The sequence below is a fragment of the Squalius cephalus genome (assembly GCF_949319135.1).
Source record: "Squalius cephalus genome assembly, chromosome: 3".
In the NCBI taxonomy this organism is placed as follows: Eukaryota; Metazoa; Chordata; class Actinopteri; order Cypriniformes; family Leuciscidae; genus Squalius; species Squalius cephalus.
Genome location: NC_137124.1, coordinates 53,927,985 through 53,950,479, shown reverse-complemented (window position 1 = coordinate 53,950,479; position 22,495 = coordinate 53,927,985). Strand labels below are relative to the sequence as shown.

General features: G+C 39.5%; 1 protein-coding gene across 3 annotated transcripts in view; it reads right to left on the bottom strand.

The window, feature by feature from the left end:
* zfhx3b (zinc finger homeobox 3b) overlaps nucleotides 1-22,495 on the bottom strand; it is a 267,683-nt gene that overhangs the window by 202,276 nt on the left and 42,912 nt on the right. For all 3 annotated transcript variants that reach the window (XM_079865444.1, XM_079865445.1, XM_079865443.1), the window contains exon 2: nucleotides 10,455-10,507. The gene's annotated coding sequence lies outside the window, so the exon portion shown is untranslated. The remainder of the gene's footprint in view (nucleotides 1-10,454; nucleotides 10,508-22,495) is intronic.

Genomic DNA, 22,495 nt, shown 5'->3' with positions numbered 1-22,495 from the left:
GAACTGTTTCAGACAAGAGCCATCAAGCCACGGGCAAACCATTACACTACAGAGAACAGAGCGGATCACGCTAACAATAGCCTCAAATACAAAATTCCATCTATTTCCCTGATAGATGGCGGCGGGATGGTAAACTGATTTGAGACTAAACCATTAATGCTTCTGAAGAATGCATCAAAGTCAGGAATAAATGAAATAGGAAGAGGAGACGGGAAAAGACAGAATGTATCCGCCACTGTGTAAGCGTTTCACACGCCTTCTGTTCTCCGTCAGCGGCCTTCTGTCGAAATGAGATTTGACGTTCTCCAGCTTTGAGAACAGCTCCATCTGCACTGCCTCGGTGCGGCAAACCGCTGCCTCGCAGACCCCCGTTCGGAAGGGGATCGTGTTTGTACAGATTCAATTAGAAAGTGCAAACAAAGGAAGCCTTTGACAGACTGCCGTAATACAAAAGCTTAGCAAGGCCTGAGAAAGCATCCTATTCATTAACGCCCTCAAGTATTTAATAACTTGCCCGGCTCTGCTACGCAAAGATGGATATACAGATCGGGACAGATAAGGGAGGCGAGAGAAAGACCAGGAGAAAGCAGACAGACATGGACTGTTGATTACACTCTGCTGCCTGGTCACATGACCACTCCACCGCAGCTATAAGGAATTACTGTATTCGCTGGTCTAGCTGGTCCCCGTGGAGTAATAGAGGAACAAACTAAAGACAATGACAGGGTCCCCTCCGGTGCGCACAACCCACCCCAATTAGGCCCCAGCTGGGCCTTTCTATCCAACCAGGCCTTGCTAAGCCTGCTACACTCCCAATTAAAGGGGGCCCAATTTGTCAGATCCCCAAGTCCTCACAACTCGCCACCCTACAGTGTCCTCCACCCCTGCGCCCAGGTATCGGTCTTCATTTAGAGCTTGGTGCTCAGCATTAAATGGAAATCAATGGTGTAAGTTTAGCAAAGAGTTAATTACTGCTGGGCCTCCGATTGATCCGGGCCCCGAGTGTTGGCAGCAGAGAGGGGCCATTTGTCTCATTCATCTGCCATTAAAAATGAGACTATAGGAGGAGGAAGAGATGGAGATACAGAGCGGAAAAGAGGAGGGGGATAGTGGGAATGGTGCATTTGATAGTATAATCATGGCAGCGTGAATGTGTTCTATTTCTCTAACACAAAAGTTTGCAGATATATACCTAACAAAACAAATCGGAGAAATTGGCTTTTCTAGGTTGCTCTAATAGGGGTATTTAAAATCAAAATATGATGGCAGTGAAGGGTGAACTTTTATCTCACTGACTCAATACTAGTCCTGTCAAATTCACCATAATGGCTTTTATTACAGGACATGGTGCCAGTTTTAGTAAACAAATGCCTACTGCAAAAAGAGAACAGAGAATGTTGGATGTACATATCTAGAATAGCAACTATGAAACCGGTATCAGTGCAATGTTCTGTATAGGTGCTATTTCCAGTGTTTATCTAGTGATTAAATGAAGAATTCTGATTAGTTTTCTTTTAAATAAATGGACGGACAAATTCTATGAATATTCAGGACTTCGGCACATCCTGTTTTCACAAAGATGTAGAGCGAAGGTGCATATTTAATTATACGAGCAGATCTGAATTGCACACCATAATGCATTACAGCAGCTGGCCTGCTTTCCTTGTGAATTTTGTGAATGTGCCGTTCCCTGTTTTGCAGCATCCTTCCAATTAAAAACGTCCTTGAGCTGCTGCTGCTCCACGGCCTTTGGCTGATTGCTGAGTAGAGTCCGAGCAGTGCATGCAATCAGCGCCACGAAGAGCAAGACGCTGAGTGAAAAAAGTGCAAATTCACATGTCCTGGAAAACAGGGATCTTTGAGTGCGCGCACGCTCAGGTTTGGGGGTTGGGGCTGGACTCCTGTTCTGCAATTACAGCCCATCCTGCGTGGGCCCCTTCAGTCCAACACTTAAGGGTTGCTGTGATTCCTGACAGAGAAGGTTATTAGTTTTTATTGAAGGAAATAGGTGCTGGGCGGCTTGAAATGGTGCAGTAATGTGAGGGGGGATGGAGGGGGTACTCCTGACCCTGCTCTCCCTTGGGTCCTATAGAGTCGGCTGAATGTCAGACACGTTGAGCCCATCACGCCATTCACGATTCTTCTCCAGCGTCCCCCATTCCTCGGGGTCAGCGTACCTCTCGATGGCCTTGAACTCAACCTAACCAACCCTTCCACCACCACTCTCTCTTCCTTTCTTCAGTCCCTCTTCATTCCTGGAAACCTTTTGGCTTTGACATTTTCAGCTTCTGTCAGCCCCTCATTACGTCTCGGCCCTGTCACTTTACTAATCAATACGTCTGCATTCATTAATTAGCCCTTCTTACAGGGATGTACAGGTTTTTTAATCAGAAAACTCTTGGCCATTCTGAAAGTGACTTTTTATCTTACCACTGGGGGAAGCAGTGTTGTGCAGGACAGGGTAACCTTTATTCATGCACCACCAAAATGTGGCAATTTTTGCTATATTAATGTTTTTGAATGATGCAACATACTGAAGTGGCCATAGGCTCAATATTGTATACTGTATGTATATATTATAGCATCTTTATTATATTTTTGAGCCCTTGGGCCCACCCCTAAACACTCCTCAACAACAACAACAACAACAACAACAAAAAAAAAAAACACTAACAAGACACTTACACTCAATCCATTAAAAAAAGCACCAAAAATGTATTCAATTCAATTTCAAGTCTTATACAGCTATAGATGTGTATGAAGAACTGCAAGTAGTAATTACTGTAAATCGCACCCTCACAACTCTTTTTCAAAATTATTTTAAAAACTTGCCATGTCAATCAGACACAAGGTGTAAGAGAAATGCATGTGACATCACTGATGTCAAACTAACAGAATGTTTCTGGAAGCGGTAAATGCTTGAATGAGTGTGACCGAGACTTGCAATATGGGCAATTTTAAAATACTTTTATGATTTAATAAAGCTGTCACCCATGGGATATATATACAATAAGCTATATACAATAAGATTAAAAAGCAATTATTTTTATTATATGGATTATGGATGCATTAACTTTACATTTGTGTGTTCATTTCCCTGTTCATCTGGGCTAGATAATAACTAATTATATAAAAGACACTGCCCTCTACATGTCTTCACTTCACTCTAATCAACTACTTTTGTTTGTAACTTGTAAAATAGCTACCCTTTAAATTTACTATTTAAAAAAAAGTAGCTACATTATACGGTAGTTTGACTATTTTGGCTCTGTAGCTTGTCGATCAACAAACTAAATTTACATTTATATATTTAGCAGACACTTTTATCCAAAGTGATTTACAAATGAGCCACATGACAAGTGATTTTTTCCCCACAATATTCATAATACACAAAGCCAGGCTTAGTAAAAACAAAAAAAAAAAAAAAAACCCTAGATACTTCACAAATGTCAAGCTTCTTCCCCAACACATGCAGAGTAAAAATGGACCCAGAAACACAAGCTTGTTTGCCTTGCACCCTGTAATGACCATTCCTCTATGTCTCCTCACGTGTGTGTGTGTGTGTGTGTGTGTGCGTAAAACAGACCAAAAGGGGACGTAGAAGGCCATATTTGCCTTTGCACAGCAGCCGGTGGTGTGTGTACACTGTGGTGTGTGACGTTAGTTCAGCATGTGTAAGCTATGATGTGTCTATGCTGCTGATGAAGTGAAGTGTACACGTCTATGTCCAGAGAGCACGTCCATGTGGCAGCCATCTTGTATCCATCTTGTTTCCTTTCTGATACAGAAGATCAAGTAAGTGTGAGTGATCAAACAATACATGTGCATGCTTAATGTGTGTATGTGGGTGTTGCCTGCTGTGCTCATTAGTATTCTAGGCAGGTGCCTCTGCCACTGACTCTCTGCTCAACCAATAATAATGGCCTGATGGGAGTCTGATGGCCACAAGGCTTTCTCATGTGCACACACACCGTAAAACACACACGTACACATATGCATCTGAAATATAATTCACAAACCAGTCCACGTTTTATTTACACAGCCGCTATAGACAATGAATGGTGTATAATGATATATAGTTTCTAAGGTTATATATAGTTACTAAAAACGAACATTTTTGACCATTTATTTATAGTGACAGCCAGTGTTGGGGGTAACGCATTACAAGTAACGCAAGTTACGTAATCGGATTACTTTTTCAAGTAACTAGTAAAGTAACACATTACTTTTAAATTTACAAGAAAATATCTGAGTTACTTTTTCAGATAAGTAATCTAAGTTACTTTGTTTTCCCATGTATTGGCTGACAGCTCACCATGTTGAGAGAAATCAGGAGTAAGTGCAGAGACGTTATGTTGTGCGCTCTGTGAACATGATGGTTATTGCAGTTCTAGACTAATATGAACATGCATTAACTCATCTCACTTGCACAAAAACAGATTCAGTATTCCTCAAAATAAAATAAAAAACAATGAAATGCAAATTCAGATTATTACACAAACCTGCAATACTTAAATGTTGAATTACATAAATATACTTAATGTATTTAATCTCAATTTATCAAACATTGTCTTTGCTGCTGACCTTCGATGATCCAATTCAAAAATACTAATAGCCAAAATGCCTTTAGATCAGGGGTGGGGAACGTTGATCCTGGAGGGCCATTGTCCTGCAGAGTTTAGCTCCAACCCTAATCAAACACACCTGAAGCTAATCAATGTCTTCAGGATTACTGAAGTTGCAGGCAGCCAAATGTTTTATTCAGGGTTGGAGCTAAACTCTGCAGGACAATGGCCCTCCAGGATCAACGTTCCCCACCCCTGCTTTAGATAAACATCAGATATGTGTTTCTTTTTTTCTTTTGTATTTTTTTTTTTTTTTTTTTTTGCTTAATAAAGTTGAACTATTTTCTCCTATGTCCTATTCTTCTGCGATCCAGAATGGCAGCAGCTGAAAGGTTTGTTGGAGCTACTGTACAGGTGTGAATTTGCATTTCCTTAATGCAGTCATCGGATGCCCATTTTCCACAAGTTGGTATAATTCTTTAGGGTTTTCATGTAAAGTTTGTAATATACTTTGGTTAAAATTCCTCAATGGTTGTGTAAACAACACACTTTTTACCTCCTCAAAAACAGCTTTGTTCACAGTGACCTGTTTCGGTGGACGTCTCTTTAAATGATAATGAGCAACTGCTCACCCCACCCCTCTCTTCCATGGGGGGTGTCGAATGGCTGAAGGCAGAAATATGCTAATATGGCGCAGTCCGTCAGTGGTCGTGGGCGGAGCATGAGCATTATGACATCATAGTATTCAGAAAATCCAAACGGGTTTTGAGAGTGTTTAGACTTTTTGAGGATTAAAAAACAGGAGTGAATGGATTTTTTTCATTGTATGGTGGTTGTGTCCACACGCTGCAAAGACACATTTATATGCAAACACCATATAAAAGTGAATTTTGCATCCGATGACCCCTTTAAGCCTGAGGCTTTTTCATTTCATTTTTGGGGTGAAAGGGCCTTTACATTTGCCAAAAAAATTACTTTTTTTGTTATTGAAAACAAACAAACAAGCCCAGCCCACATGAGAAAAAGTAACGTAACGTACTTTCCATAAAAAGTAACTAAGTAACGTAATTAGTTACTTTTTTAGGGAGTAATGTAATATTGCACTGCACTACTTAAAAGTAACTTTCCTCAACACTGGTGACAGCAGAGCGATGATGAGAAATAATGGATGAATGGTATGGGTAAATGTTGCAAGCTGGATTCAAATACAATATGCCCACATAAGCACCACAGATCAACGTATCTAACGTGTGCTTCTTGCACATCTTGCAGCACTTTCAAAGTGAAATGTGCAGTGAATGGCATTAAAAGTGCATTCAGTTTTCTCAGAAACAGATACTTCTGGCAACATTTTCATGGCAGTTCGGAAATGAAATGTCCAATGAGTGCCGCTAAAAGGTTAATGATCTATCGCATTCAAAAGTAACTAACCACCTACACTAAACCTAACCTATAGTATTAACAAAAGCAAAAGTGATTTATGAAGCAACCATGCCATTTTAGCTTGCTTCTCGAAGTCTTCTCGAAGAGTGCTCACAAGTAAAGTGATGTACCAGGTAAACTACCGAGCAAGTTTACTATGTCAGAAAAGCCATACATGTGGAGCTGGTTATGTCATGCAAACGTCAAACTGTATTCGTTTACAAATCACGCAACTATGGTAATAGAGTTTGAGGTTAAAAAACATAGTATTGTGGAAGGAATTACATAAGTATTTATTAATTGATAATCTGCGCCTGAAATCATAATTTGTGTGGAAAGAAATAAAAGTTGTTGCCCTTTTACTGTCACTAGTGTTCTATTCAGTGGGAAACTGTAGTAAATTATAGGTACGTTTTTGAAGTTATGCAAAAATTTAGGTGGAGGCACATTTTATTCAATATGACTACGTTTGAAATTATCGGAGCACAGCCGCTCCAAGTCTCTGGCAACACGATTTTCTCTCAATCATACATTTTATAATTTGAAAATTAAATTCTAAATCAGTATAACATAACATCAAATAAAACCAGTGGACAAAAACAATGGACTGCGATAATAGATACAATTTTGGCATTTTGGGGTGGTGCTTTTTCCTCGATACCTCTTGGGACACAATTTGATCAATTTATTCATCCTACAGAGTTAGTGAGTAAGCAATTAAACAAGAGGGTTGGCTCCTTTTCGCTCTCCGCTGAAGTTGCCGCAGTCATTCGGACTGTTTAATTGCCTTTTCCACAAGCGACGCAAGTGAACCGCTGCCCCTCTTAGCTGATGGGCAGGAAGTGAAGAGAGGAGAAAATGAATGTCACTACACAGCTTGTAAATTAAAACAAGGCCGACAACAGGCTCTAACTTAACCAAGGAGAAGATTGGCCTGTGTCTGGAGTATTACTACTCATTTAGAATCCCTGCCCACCGCAAAATCCTTATTAGTGTGTGGTGTGTTGTACTAAGTGAGTGTGTTATTAAAACTCTGAAGTATTTCTTCCTAAAACCAGCTCCAAATACAGAAAGAAGGGGCCAAACGCAACAAAACTTGCACAAAATGTCTGTAGCTTTATCTCCATGAGCTCGGTCTTTGTCTTTATGCTCTCTCTCTTTTTGACCGCAGGCTAAGTGAGTGCCGGGCCGGGCCGGGCTCCCTCAGTGGCGGCTAATGTTCCTGACCCAGCACTCCCCGAGCCACCTCCAGCCCTCCAGGCCTTTGAAGGGCCGGCCCGCTCTAAGGTCTCCTGACGGCTGGTGAGGAAATTTGCAGGAACAACTGGAAGAGGCCTGTGTTTATTCAGCTCCCTTTAATGAGGAGAGAGAGGGATTATCACTGGCCTGGATCTCCCCTGGAACGAGAAGGAGGGGAAAAAAACAAACCAGAAAAAAAGGAAAACGAAAGAGAATACGGCCGCTCCACATGTTGTTCTACCTCTGACCACTCCAGCAGATTTTCGACACAAGTGAGGGAGAGAGGGAAAGGGAGGAGGGGGGAAAGGAGAGAAGGGCCTGCTGTGCCTGTGTATTTCTAGGCTGCTTTCACATCCAGATGTTCCTATTGCAAAGCCAGTAGGGAGGAGAGAGAGAGTATTAGGACATGGTTTGGCTGGTTTGGGTTGAAGAAGGTGGTGGTCTAACACCTGGCCCTGCCACAAGCATGAGTGGCCCTCATGGTGCTGTTTATCACATGGTGCTATCTGAAGGGAAACGGGGGCTTCCTGAGTCAGTTATACTAGCTGTAATGTATTATTATTGCAGCGTTTTACACATAGTTTTATTGTGATTGTAACCGAAGCAAAGAATGGTGTAAGTTGGCGTAAAGATCCCTCGCGTTAAGTGCTAATCTCACAGACAGAGCAAAGATCAAAATCATTTCTTCACGTGTGAGGATTAAGTTTAAAGCGCAATGCATCAGAGGTAATGGAAAACTTTCATGGGGTCATACACCTCAGGGTTTCTTAAAATCCAAAACTGTCTCTTTCAGTACACACACCTCTGGAAGTTGAATAGGAAATTACTTGGGATGATTTTATGAATGAAGAAATTTACAGATTTGTTACTCAAAGAAATGTAACGTAATGCATTCTGGTAAATGAAGTATTCTTACAAATATATATAAATTATTACTAATGTATTAGTATTTCTGTCTAGAAAAACAAATTGATATCTATCTATCTATCTATCTATCTATCTATCTATCTATCTATCTATCTATCTATCTATCTATCTATCTCTATCTATCTATCTATCTATCTATCTATCTATCTATCTATCTATCGTCTTAAAGGCACACTATGTACGATTTTTGGATCAAAATATCCAAAAACGACTAGAACAATGTTATATATTTTGTTGATTTGTGTACTTACATTATCCCAAATGTTTCTAAGAATGTTTAAATCCAGAGAAATAAGCAGTTTTAACCAGGACACGAACCATGTCTGTGCGTCGCCAATCAATGACATCATACCTTTGCGTGCGTTACCCTCGATTTCCGGATATAATTTGTATAAACCATGGAAACGTGTAGAAACCACGTAACGTTAATAAATCTATAATACATTACCAGTCATCCATGAATATGATTTCTGCCCGAGTTCTGTTGCATTCTCCACCGGCTGTAGAGGTGAAGACAACAACTCCCATAATTCTGCGAAATCAAGGCGTCATCAAGCTACGCCTTTGTTTTGAATAAACGACCTCTAGTGGTGAAAATTTACATAGTTAATGCCTTTAATAAAAATTTTATCACAAATTATTTATATATATATATATATGTACGTATGTATATGTGCATTTTTTTTAAGCTATTATTTTGACACAGACATTAAAAAATTTAAGAAAGAAAAAGAAAACCTTCACCATCACCCCACCCCATAATTGTTTGATTCATCTGTTGCATATTCAATGCACATCTCTAGTAGATTTAGTTGCTGACAGCAAGCTGACCGAGTTCTCTTAAACAGTGAGACAGACTGCACCAGTGGATCAATAGCAGTGTCTATTGTCCACTCATTGAGGAGGGCATTAGGACTGTTCATGCTGTATCATGCGTCCTTCACTGATGCAGGTCAGAGGTCAGGAACTCTAACCCTACAACACACAGCTTACACATGAGTCCAACTCGATCGCCAGAGGCTGTAGCTCTGAGCTGTGCTGAGCAACTGCCCCTTCCTCCACTCCAGAGTGGAAGAGCAAACAACCCACCGCTTCATAATCCACACGACAAGATCAACCTCAGACATGCAGGATGACCTTTGGCATTTGACCTCCATCCAGTGTCTCCAAGTTCAAGGCTAGGCTGGGGTGAGATACAGATTGCTTAGAAGAAGAACTTGAAGAGCAGCCATATGGCTAGCAAAGACCTACAGACCAACATCGGTTTACAAATGAAGAGACTGTTAGCCTGTGTGTGTGTGTGTGTGTGTGTGTGTGTGTGTGTGTCGTTTGCTGGAAAACATGTTGCCAAAACACTTTCCTTCTCCATCTGGCTCCCCTTTGAGAGAGCAGGCCTGTTGGTTTACAAGTCTACCACTTCAGAGCCATAAAACTGCACTTGAGTGGATTAATAAATTAAAAAAAATAATAATAATAGAATGCCTCTTCATTGGTGTTGATTAGCAAAACCACATAATGTCGATATCCAATTATGTGAGATTGCCTCAACATCTGTTTTTTACACTGAAAGTGTCTTTAAAATTCTCATAAAAGAGAGGCTGATATTTATATGGTAATTACTTGCTTGCATTTAAAACAGTGGGGCTTCAATATAAAGTATTAAAAAAGCAGCACTCCTTTTAGTATCATACGTCTTAAAGGCAAAATAGTTTTTTTCAAGCAAAAGAGTGAAGAGCTTTTCCACCTTCTCCCCTTGAGGGAAACAAAATATATCCTTCCTAAAACCATTCCAAAAAGTTTGATAATTATTTTTAAGGAAGCTCACATGCTAATTGCACGTTTAAAATAGTAAATGAATGTATTAATTACATCTTATTACAAACATTTGTGCTCTAAAGCCAAAAATATTTGCCATTTTATGCAAAGCGCAGATATAGATGCAGAAATGTATCTTGTTTCCTTTACTTGCTTGAAACGATATGACATTTTGTCATGCAGTGGCATTCTATTTTTTACCCATAATTCTCAGTGAGTGACAGAGGCCAGGAATAGCACATGGCAAACGACTTCAGTGTGAGAGATCAATATTGTAGTGAGCTCTTTTAGATATACTGTCACATCTAAACCTGCACAAACGTCTCTGCCACAGTGATAATTCACTCTCCCAGCCGAATGCACTACGGCCGCTGTGGAAAAGAGACGGAAAATTTGCCCACGAGGTAGGTTACAGATGCCACGTTCGGAAATTACACACAGTGTGACGACAAACTTCTTTTAATGATTTTGTGCGCTCAGACTCACCAACAGTCGATGAAGAACAGCTGCAAAATCCCTTTCCTCGTTTCCTCACCGACCTAAAAAGGACACACAAAGAAATAATCATAATCAAACAGCCTTCAATCAAATCTGAAATTCAATTTTCCTCATCCACTTCAATCAGCCGTCTCAAAGAAAACACCAAGGTCTCTAATCTGCAAGCTGACTGATCAACATTCTTACTCGAATATTTCTGACTGGTCCCAATCATTTCTGGCCCCAAGGCCGTACTTAACACCATATAAAATCAACTTGTGAATAAACCTTGTAATGGACAAGCCATGGAAAAGACCAAACCACATCCATGACAATAGATGGCATATTGTACCAAATAACAAAGGTGTACATGGTGACCATAACAGCGTGCACCTAAACGCATATTTGGACACAAAGACGCACAGGGACGAACACCCTCTCTTGGAGATCAGCCATTATTGTGCTCTTTATATTAAAACAATACTTACAAAAGCACAGAAAAATTCAATTGCAAAGTGTACAGACAATGTGTTGAGTACATTCTTTCATTTTCTGGAGATGAGCATAAATTATATTTAGAACGCATTTTGCTTTAAAACCTTTAAGAATGTATTGACTGGGTTGACACAGTTACTGTACAAGGAATTGTGGGAAAACATACAGAGAATTCATCCACTTACCACCAGTCTAATAATCCTTTTTATCACATCTGAATGGAAATATTGAATATTGTGAGACTATAAAAAAAAAAAGAAAAAAGAAAAAGAAAAGAACATGCACTCTATGACACATATTTTAGTGCAATACCTTTACGTGAGGCTAGATTTTCCAAGCAGCTTTGGGGCAAAGTGCTAATTACTGGCTCTCTTTAATAAGAGGGCACAGACTCACACACACACACACACACACATCCAGACACACCAACAGATTTATGGTGCCCCGTGGAGGCAGTAGAGAGGACCCCTGCCTACAAAGGCCCACCACAGCCGAGTGAGATATAGTGAGGTATTGATCCCAATGCCACTTCATTTCGCAATAACTATTACACAATATTCGCTTGCCCGCTCCTGGCCACTGATTTATACTGCCCTGTTATTTGCATTAGCAGTAAGTGTTTTTCTATACCGCTGCTATGGAAGGTCTTCTCAACAGATGAAGAAACACACCCACAATTCATCAATGCATGTTGTGTGCACATGCAAACTCAGGCGCACACCTTTCACTCGGCCTAACATGCATCTCTCCAGGTCAGGTCTGGATTACATTTTTAATCGCCTGGATCCAGTTATTAACTTTAGAAAATAAAATATTTTTTTAGTTTTTTTTTTCAGTTAGCTGGCATGGAAACATTTCATTTAGCTTAACTTGGTGTACTAAATAACAAACAAAAACTGAATAAAAATACAAATATTTAAAACACAAAATATACAACAAAATGACTAAATCCAACTAAAGTGAAAGCCATTTTAAAGAGTTAGTTCACCCAAAAATGAAAATTCTGTCATTAACTACTCACCCTCATGTCATTCCAAAGCCATAAGAACCATAAGATCTTTTTGATGAAATCTGAAATCTTTCTGTCCCTCCATTGACAGCTACGCAACTACCACTTTAATGTTTCATCCATATGAATCGAACGGTTCAGTCTAAACATTTTTAGAAGACAAGATCGCTTTAAATGATGAACAGATTAAATTTAGTCTTGTATTTAAATATTTACATTGATCAGCGGACATAAACAGAAGCTCAACCGAACCAGCTTGACGCTCGAGAACAAACCTCATTGGTTCTTGCTGAAGCTCAAACGTGCTGCGTAACACGAGAATAAACCTCATTGGTTCTCACACGTCAAGCGAACATGCTTGAACTTCCGTTAACCCCAACTGATGTGTGAGTTGATGAATGTTTATATTACTCCTTTTCCACCAAAAAAGAACTGGTTCGGAACCGGTGCTGGTTCAAAGTTGGTTCAACTTGCGAACCTTCTCAGAACCTGTTTGTTTTTCCACTGACTAGAGAGCCCAGCGAACAACGTCGTTACGTCACTGTGTACGTTGCCATACGTCTTAGCTTTCCCAGAAACGCTTGCGTCAACTTTAAGCATAACAATTACAATGGTGGACTACATCGTCTTTCTGCAAATGTTTCTCCTGGCTTTGCGATCCTATATTGGGGTCAGAAGAAGACGTTTAGAACACATTTGTGCTGCTCGTCTGGATTACTATAGACGGAGGTTACGTTCGAGAAGAAGTTCGACAATAACCCCGCCCCCAGCCCCCGACGTAAGCAAAAGAACGGTTCTAGTCCAGCAAAGAGTTGGTGCCGCTTTGGAACCAATTTTCCTGGCCGAGAACCGGTTCTTTGGCTGTCGAAACACAAAGAACTGGTTCGCGAGTAGGCACCGGCTCCGAACCGGCACCAGCACTGCCTTGGTGGAAAAGGGGTATATGTGAATAAAAGCCTAAATTCAATCTGTTCATCATATAAAGCCATCGATTCTCTTCAGAAAATTTAGACTAGACCGCTCAAAAGTAGTAGTTGCGTAGCTGTAAACAGAGGGACGTAAAAATCTCAGATTTCATCATAAATATATTAATTTGTGTTCCGAAGTCTTATGGGTTTGCAATGACATGAAGTTGAGTAATTAATAACGGAATGTTCATTTTTGGGTGAACTCTCCCTTTAAGATCACATGACCAGATGGATCAAACTTATTTCATCTCAATAATTTCCCGTTTTTGGACACTTTTGCTTGAAAATGAATCGTGGCTGACTGTGAATAGCACATTTCTACAATGCCAACTTGGTTTTGCGTGATGTTGCATCCAGGCCACTAAGTGTCAGTATAAAGTCTAACATGACTGCCATATCAGCCAGCACAACATAAAGATTTGAATTAGACTGAATACGCTGGCTGTTGTAAAGTGCTCGATTCATCAGTAATCGGTCAGTATCAGTGGTTTGTGATGCATGTAATCATTGGCTAGTGCCTGCAAGCAGCTCATAGTGCCAGGCCTAAGTCAGCAGACCACCTAGCGTCGGGGGTGCGTATATTCAAGCCGCACGCGTGCCGAGCTACGAAAAGGGAGGGGCGGGTAGGCGCCACGTGCCGAGCTGAAATTCTCATACACGTCCCCTCTGGAGGCGGCTGAGCAATGCCCGCCCGGCTTGCCCACTTCACCACACTAAACAAAAGCACTAAGCAGCCTTAATTGCTACTTGGCTGTTTTGCATCTGGAGGGTGTCAACTCGGCGGTGATATGTAAATCAGCAGCCCCGCCTCCTGCTCCCCCACCCACTGCCTGGGCATAATAAGCTCTTTATCTGCATACGGGGGCGGGCAAACGGGCAGGCTGGCTGCCAAGTTTGCAGGGCTGGTGAGTGTGGCAATGCGGAAAAAGACACTTGTTGCCATAACGCCAGCCTGTTATGCCAAGTAGAGCGGCACGCGGGCAGATGGCTGGGCTCCGCTGGCAAGCAGACAATCAGACGCTGCCACTTTAATACCAGCAGGAGAGAAAAGGCACGTGGCGCTCTGGTCCAACCTGACACACATTCACTTCATTCATGAATAGAGCCCATTCATATGCACAGCCTAGGCTAATTTTATGCTAATGTGGCCATGGGGAGGAGGCAACAGAGTTAAGTGGGTGTTTGTATGTATTGAGAGTGGGCTGTTGGGTGGGTAAAAGGTCTGAGTTAGTCTACTAAATAAACGCAGATTTAACCAGAGATCACAGCAGAAGAGATTTATATATGCTACGGTAAAAAAAAAAAAAAAAAAAAAAAAATGTAGACCTTTTTATGAGATGTTTAATAGAGCTATAATGATTCTGTTTTATTAAAGAATATCATAAGTGACATCAATATAGATAAAAGATTGAGAGCAATTAAGGGCTTTTTCTGGCAGGCTTTCATATCTTCCTTTTTTTTTTAGATGGAGAGGAAATTAAATTTTGGGGCTATTGAAATTTAGTGACTTGATACAAAATGCATATTCATTTTCGATTAACTTTCAGTGGAACAACGCTTGGCAGTCAGTCATAGAAGTCATTAGGTAGAAATATCTCAATATTAAATTAAATCTCACAGAGCTACAACATTAAAAAAAAAAAAAAAACCCTGAAAGACTCCCAACAACATCATCACCTTTGTCACGCTCAGATTTACAGGGTTTAAAGGTAAAGGGTGATGAGCTGAAATGCTGAGCTATTACTCCAGTGTGTGTGTGTGTGTGTGTGTGTGTGTGTGTGTGTGTCAGCACAGGGCATGCTAAAGTCACATCCCCTGGAGCTTTAAGTGTCCCCACGCTCACACCACTCCCATCAACATCTCGACTTAATGCATTTTCTATACCTGCCTGTGTCTCAGCTCTATGGACTCTCCAATGATTTAGAGGCAGCAACAAACCTGTCCCATTTTCAGACGGACATTATTGATAGACTGTCACTTCAGATTGTAGCTAACTGCTAATGGTTATTTTATAGTGCATATGTCAAATCTGATGTGGAGTGTGTTCGTTTATTTATTTATTTTTCCCTTTTCCACCTATCCATGATATTTCCAAGCTGGTGTAGCTAAGCTATACTGTACAGCTAATAATTATCTAGCTTGACATGGTGCAGAGGTTGATTGCAAGCTGTCAAAAAGTGGACTGCTAATTGTGCTAATGGTGTAATTAAACGTATATATATATATATATATAGTATTATTGTCACAATTTCATTTTTCTATTTTTTTCTTTCTATCTTTTATAATTTATTTAATCTTTTTTTGTGGCCATGCCATTCGATGTGTTTATTTCATAAGTTACTCTTTTGTGAATCATTATTATAAAGTAGCCTATATTTATAACAAGAAAAACTGTTTATATATATATATATATATATATATATATATATATATATATATATATATATATATATATATATATATATTTTCTCCAAGACATGCACCAGTGTTGTCATAGATTAACCCATGAGACAACATGAACAAAGTGCGGATCAGCATGTCTGTGTGGCGACTAGACGTTCCACTTATGCCTGGATCTTGAAGGACCCCAATTTTGTGGGTATTAATGACGCACCTGCTCAGGGAGAGGCTTCAGTGTCAGTGAATCACTTTGTGTATCAATGCCTGGCTGGCTGCACGGCTTTTTGTTTCACCACTTGAATCATCAGAGTCGTTTGAAATCAATTTAACAATCGTTCCTGAGAATGATTTGAGTATGTAAATGTGGCCCGGCGGTGAAAAACAGGGTGAGCAGGCAAAGAGAGAAAGAGAGGAAGAAAGAGATGCAGAAGTGGCAGTGAGCATCTATTACTGCATTAAAGAGTCGAATCCTTTAATTCCACTCCCAGCAGGACACTGTGAAAGCAAGAAACAAAAGCAGCGAGAGGGATGCGGACAGACAGAGACATAAAACATATAATTGCACTGATGAATAACCGTCATCAAAAGTAAAGAAAGAACAATGTGAAAAAGAAGGGGGGGGGGGGGGTATACAATACATATATATTACATATTTCACTGGGTTTTTTTTTTTTTTTTTGCAAATCATCATTTGCTATGGGGATATTTCCCCTCAATTAGAGGAACTATTAACTGAACAGACACTGTAGTCAAGCAAATGCTAAATAAAAAAAAACTTCTTTTTTTTTTACATTTTAAACGTTATTTAAATATATTTTTAAAACATTTGTCTAATCAGATTTTGATTTTGATTTTTTTTTTTTTTTAGCTTGATAAGCACAGTGTTCTTTCCTGTGTTAATGTATTTCCCATTGAAGTACTGTAGGAAGTTGGAATGGGATTTAATCAACGGATTTGTTCCTTTTTTTAATAGCCAACAGCCTTTCTTTAGTTTCCACCACAACCATGAGACATTATTTGCTACATGCTAGTCAGAAGGAGGTGTTTTTTTTTTTTTTTTTGAGGCGGGACATTCTCAGGGGCGGGAGCATTTGATTGGACAAAATGAGTGAGTGCAGGATGAGTCATCAATATTTTGGGTCTCTTTTCAGGGAAGAGAAAGACTGTACATTTTAAATGTGGGTTTCTATAAAACTACAATTTTATATGATCTCCAAAACAGAGATGTTATTCAATCGTAACGCATTCCTTCTCGAGAGCCGTGAGACAGCTAATGCAATGACACTTTTTTATTTTTTAGATATGAATCTCTATAAAATCATCGCAAAGTTCATCATGTTGTTTACTTCTGTTGTTCACCAGCAATATTGTAGCAAATACAGTACATTGAGAATATTTGATATACCGGATAGTCTTATTCTAGACATGCATCTGTGTTCTGAGGTTAAGTGAATGAACATACACAAAATGAAGCACAAATGCTGAGAGAAAGACAAAAAAATCAGCAGATTTCAGACACAAGAGGTGAACACAAAAGCTCTGGAAAGATTCAATTAAGCATCATATCCACTGACCTCATTGCCATGGTTACCAAAAAGAAGAAAATATGAATTAAGTCTGCACTAAAGAAGAGAAAAAGATAGAGGAGAAAGACAGATGCAATGTTTATACAGATGCAATGTTTTCAAGAGTAAGTGCAATTTAATAATGTTCAAAACTGTAGACTGTTGCGTCTGTCCTCTCGCTATGCCCCCTCAAACCTCCTGGACATGATCATCTTTATGTTGACATCGAACCCTGGCAGTTCAGTTGACCTTGAAGAGCAATGTCTCGTTCCTAATAATGCACTTTTCATTATGAAACGAAACATTCTGTTCTATGCCTAATGAATGCACAAAGAAAGAGGAATAGAAAACGAGACAAATGAGGGAGACACTCAATTTTCTTCATTCAGTACAGCAATAGAGTAGGGGAGAATAAGCCGTATCAATTTTATTTACATTGTTCTCTAGAAAAGGAGAAATGAGATAAATGTAAAACTAATGCATCTGAACTAAAGTAATCTGCTATCAACTAACATTTTAAGTGACAGAAACGCAGTTTAGAGGTTAGAGGTGTGTGTGTGTGTACGTGTGTGTGTGTGTGTGTGTGTGTACGTGTATATACAGTGAGGAAAATAAGTATTTGAACACCCTGCTATTTTGCAAGTTCTCCCACTTAGAAATCATGGAGGGGTCTGTAATTGTCAGCGTAGGTGCATGTCCACTGTGAGAGACATAATCTAAAAAAAAAAAAATCCAGAAATCACAATGTATGCTTTTTTAACTATTTATTTGTATGATACAGCTGCAAATAAGTATTTGAACACCTGAGAAAATCAATGTTAATATTTGGTACAGTAGCCTTTGTTTGCAATTACAGAGGTCAAACGTTTCCTGTAGTTTTTCACCAGGTTTGCACACACTGCAGGAGGGATTTTGGCCCACTCCTCCACACAGATCTTCTCTAGATCAGTCATGTTTCTGGGCTGTCACTGAGAAACACGGAGTTTGAGCTCCCTCCAAAGATTCTCTATTGGGTTTAGGTCTGGAGACTGGCTAGGCCACGCCAGAACCTTGATATGCTTCTTACAGAGCCACTCCTTGGTTATCCTGGCTGTGTGCTTCGGGTCATTGTCATGTTGGAAGACCCAGCCTCAACCCATCTTCAATGCTCTAACTGAGGGAAGGAGGTTGTTCCCCAAAATCTCGCAATACATGGCCCCGGTCATCCTCTCCTTAATACAGTGCAGTCGCCCTGTCCCATGTGCAGAAAAACACCCCCAAAGCATTATGCTACCACCCCCATGCTTCACAGTAGGGATGGTGTTCTTGGGATGGTACTCATCATTCTTCTTCCTCCAAACACGTTTAGTGGAATTATGACCAAAAAGTTCTATTTTGGTCTCATGATCACATGACTTCTCTGGATCATCCAAATGGTCATTGGCAAACTTAAGACGGGCCTTGACATGTGCTGGTTTAAGCAGGGGAACCTTCCGTGCCATGCATGATTTCAAACCATGACGTCTTAGTGTATTACCAACAGTAACCTTGGAAACGGTGGTCCCAGCTCTTTTCAGGTCATTGACCAGCTCCTCCCGTGTTGTTCTGGGCTGATTTCTCACCTTTCTTAGGATCATTGAAACCCCACGAGGTGAGATCTTGCATGGAGCCCCAGTCCGAGGGAGATTGACAGTCATGTTTAGCTTCTTCCATTTTCTAATGATTGCTCCAACAGTGGACCTTTTTTCACCAAGCTGCTTGGCAATTTCCCCGTAGCCCTTTACACCTTGTGGAGGTGTACAATTTTGTCTCTAGTGTCTTTGGACAGCTCTTTGGTCTTGGCCATGTTAGTAGTTGGATTCTTACTGATTGTATGGGGTGGACAGGTGTCTTTATGCAGCTAACGACCTCAAACAGGTGCATCTAATTTAGGATAATAAATGGAGTGGAGGTGGACATTTTAAAGGCAGACTAACAGGTCTTTGAGGGTCAGAATTATAGCTGATAGACAGGTGTTCAAATACTTATTTGCAGCTGTATCATACAAATAAATAGTTAAAAAATCATATATTGTGATTTCTGGATTTTTTTTTTTTTAGATTATGTCTCTCACAGTGGACATGCACCTACGATGACAATTTCAGACCCCTCCATGAAGTGGGAGAACTTGCAAAATAGCAGGGTGTTCAAATACTTATTTTCCTCACTGTATGTATATGTGTATATATATATTATAAACAATCCACTTTAACATAAATTTCAAAACAATTAGACACGCACACACCAAAAGAGGTGCCTTTCCAAATCACAGAGAGAGGAATATAATTAGCCCGTTATAAACATGCAATCGCAAAAAAATCATACCCTGTTTTAGGGGTTGACACATCTTACCCCTACAGCTTCTTGTCAATGACAAACCAACTTTACTGAATGAGCTTCCTCTTGTTGTCAATACACATATATCCTTCTACAATAGTCTAGTCAGCACTCTTAAAACATTCCAAAAAGTTTTTTTTTGTTGTTGTTTTTTTCGCAACGATGCCATAGAAGAACCCATTTTGGTTTTCAAAATTGAAAAGAACCATTTTTTTTTTCTTAGAGTGAAGAACATTTCAATATTCTAAAGAACCCTTGTGCAACAAAAAGTTTAAGGTTCTTCATAGAACCATTAATGCCAATCAAGAGGCTTTATTTTTAAGAGTGTATGATTGCATGCATGTTGCTATGAGAGTTCTTCCTCTCTGCGCGTGTCTCCTTGAAGGGGTACACATCTATGTTTCTGATCCAGAAAAAGAAGGGAAAGGAGAGAGACAGTAAAACAAATTCCACATGCATATTGCTACAGACACTAAAAAATTTTGACAATAATTTTCAATCATCCTGAGCCGTGGTGCACTGCTTTGGCGTATTTGGCTGCACGGCGCTGAGGGGGGAAAGTTGAGCATTGTTCTGTTTGATGAAACTGTGGAGTGTTTGCTCGCTGTCTGCAGGGACTGTCTTGAAAACAAGCTATCTGAAAACTCCCCCCGCTGTGCGAAATGTTAAATAAACAAAGGCACGGATAAACAAAATCCCTCCATTTTAATGTCACCGAGAAGAAAGACCATGTTTTAATGCTAAGATTGCTGCTGGAAGCGAAAGTGCTGCCGACACAGTTTTATATGAAGTTTACACATCAGTGGGATCTGGATTATAATCACCTTTAATAATTATAAGGTTATGAGAAAGTAGAATGACAAAAAAAAAAAAAGAGAAAAAGGCGCATCACAAAAAGCTTTCATTGAGTTCAGTGCTGAAAGACACTCATCAGAGAAATGATTCATTGCGACAAACTCTCAAAGAAAACTCACGTGCACCATTCAAGGAAAGTGTTTAAATATACTCAAGTGAAATGTTTTAGAGATTTAAAATATCTTCTGAAAAAAAAGAATAAGCAAAGCTGTGTGATGGTTGTTTAGCAGAAGGACGACTTCATTGCTCAAAGGGTGCTTTTTCATAGCTCAGGGGATTTGTAAGTTGTGTTTTATTTAAGCATCAACTTTTTCCTCAGATGTTTCTTCTAAAGTTCCTAAATTATGAGAAATAAAGATGTAAACAAATGAAACAATCTCTGACATGAAGCAATAAAGTGAATGTGGATATCAGCTCGGATCATCTGTTTTTTTAAAGAATTAGTTCTTATCGAAATCTTACAGACTTGGCAAATATGAGCACAGTTTGAGATTATTGAGATCTCTTCGAGAAACATGTGAAATCACCAAGGTATTTTACCTCAAAAAGAAATATCTGAGGAGCAGAAGATGTAAGAAATTTAATTTCGGTCTAGGGGAACAATTGAGATCTTAAAGAGATTTCATTTCTTTCCTATGGGAGAGGATAATGGGTATTCAGTATGCCACACTATAGGATGTCTATAGCTCAATGATGTTTTATACAAATGTTGCTCTGTCATACTGACCTTTTTCCAGGTTCTTCCATCTCAGCTTAACTTAAACTAAAACAATATAACCCCATGGTACAGTGTGTCATGCAGGTGAAATGTGAAATTAGCACTAGTCCGTTTGCTACAGACTCCATGAAGAACCACGTGATCAGAAACAATTTAATTCCCCAGCATCAGCCATCTCCACCTGATATGCTCCTGCAAGGTCATTAAGCTCGCCCTTGAAGGTCATGTGATTAATGAGCGGCACAATCTCTGCGCAATAACGTGTATGAGCACGGCTCATATTCAATGGGCAGAAGGGCCCGAGAGAATGAATAGCCACAGACAATCAAGGTCTTCACACTGCTGAATCACATGTAAACAAAGCATCACATTTCCTAATTAGTTTCAATTAGCTTAAATCTGCTTCTGTTTACACAATTAAAGATGGTCAAAGTCATACGAGAATGTCTGAGGATCATAGACTTAAATGGGAATCAAAACAGGTACTAAATGTAGCGTCAATATGTACAAACCTAAATACATTTGACAGTATATTGCTTGTTTTAACCCGTTTAGTGCACTTTGTATGTTTTCAACAAATATACGGTCCTTTTTGTCACTTTGTATAAATCAACACTGCCTAGGATGTTTGGAAGTCGGATTCATTTTAGCTCACCTTTTCTATCAGACAGTTCTTTGAAAAGAACTTATTGAAAAATGATGCACACACACATTTTAGTTATATATACACATGTTGCCAAAAGCGTAGCTTAAAGTTGAACTACTTTAAAATGAGTAATTATTTTAAATGTACGAGTAGTTGTAAAGCTACAGTTTTACATATTAGCAGATCCTCCCGTCACACAGTTTAATTAATGCTGACAGTGTGGAATCACGCAGACTTCACAGCGCATCATAAACACTGATTACTCACGTCAATGCCTATCAATGGAGTCCAACTGATTGATTCAATCACAGGCTCCAGAATTGGGTAAAAACATGTATAGCTCTGCTGAATATGGCACAGTTAAAATATGATTTTTTTTGTTCAAATAAGTTGGTTCTCAATAAATAAATGTGTCTCGGCCTTCTCATCATCAACACAAAACCTTTATCTTTAGCATAGGCATTAATGTCACTAAAATTGCCAATATTGCAATCATTTATTTTTAAAATAAAAACAATAAATTCGTTCATAGTTTTTGACAGTTCTGAGGGCAAGGATGGAGAAACTTTAACATTAGCAAAAGAAAACAAAAAAGTCATCTTTTGATTTCCTTAAAAAAAAGTTTGTTAGGCTTAATATCAAAATGGTTCCCCTGGATCCTACTTATAGGGACCCACTGGCCTACAAGAATTCCTGGTTGGGAATCACTTTCATAAACCACAATACAAAAAAAAAGGGAATAAGGCAACAAAACAAAACTAAAAAAATTGGTGAATAGACAAAGATGATGCAATGCATCTTAGAATAGAACATTCACGAAAAATCCGGAAGGGACACAGAGCAAATGCTTATTTCACACTTACTTAAGAGCAAGTGAATGGGGAGAGAGAAAAAAAAAATAGGAGAAAAGGAGTGTTAGAGGAATAAACTCAGCTCTGAGGTTGAGTGCAATAATGGTTCCGCTCTTCAGCCACCTCAAACCCACTGCATCAGGAAGTGAAGAAATAAAATCACGTCCTTCTCACACACACACACACCA